We start from the raw sequence: 512 nt of genomic DNA, 5'->3' as shown, positions 1-512 counted from the left end.
GATTTGGTCCAAAAGTTTATTAAGAGCATGCCAGGGAGAATTACAGAGGTCTTGAAGAAGAAGGGGCAACACTGCAAATATTGACTTGCTGCATTAACTCATTCTAACTGTCAATCTAACCTATTGGTACTCATAATATGATTGCAATTATATTTCTGTATGTGATATAAACATCAGACAAACACTAATAAAAACCAGAGGCCAGCAGATCATGTGAAAATATAATTTTGGTGTCATTCTCAATACTTTTGGCCATGACTGTAAATTCTAAATTTTAAACTGGAAATCCTTGCATTCCCAATATCAAGATGTTCATTCGTCCTTGTTTATGTCTTTTTCAGTCTGAAAGTAAAAGTAGAAAATTTCGAGAAGGTGTGCCACGATTTCTTCATGCACTTTTCATGTGAATTATATTATGGGCGGAAAGTTAGGTTTCATATGAATTTGTGGCGCAATGGTAGCACGTCTGACTCCAGATCAGAAGGTTGCGTGTTCAAATCACGCCGGGGTCA

The 512-nt window shown here is 36.7% G+C and overlaps 1 non-coding gene across 1 annotated transcript; it reads left to right on the top strand.

The window, feature by feature from the left end:
- The first annotated feature begins 440 nt into the window (after window positions 1-440).
- TRNAW-CCA (transfer RNA tryptophan (anticodon CCA)) lies at window positions 441-512 on the top strand. Its single transcript has one exon. It is a non-coding gene; the product is annotated as a tRNA-Trp (tRNA).

This window comes from Phyllobates terribilis, unplaced genomic scaffold, assembly GCF_046119375.1.
Source record: "Phyllobates terribilis strain yellow unplaced genomic scaffold, ASM4611937v1 Scaffold_11__3_contigs__length_659146591, whole genome shotgun sequence".
NCBI classification, from domain to species: domain Eukaryota; kingdom Metazoa; phylum Chordata; class Amphibia; order Anura; family Dendrobatidae; genus Phyllobates; species Phyllobates terribilis.
The sequence above is the reverse complement of the archived record's forward strand: the minus strand, read 5'-3'. Positions and strand labels throughout refer to the sequence as shown.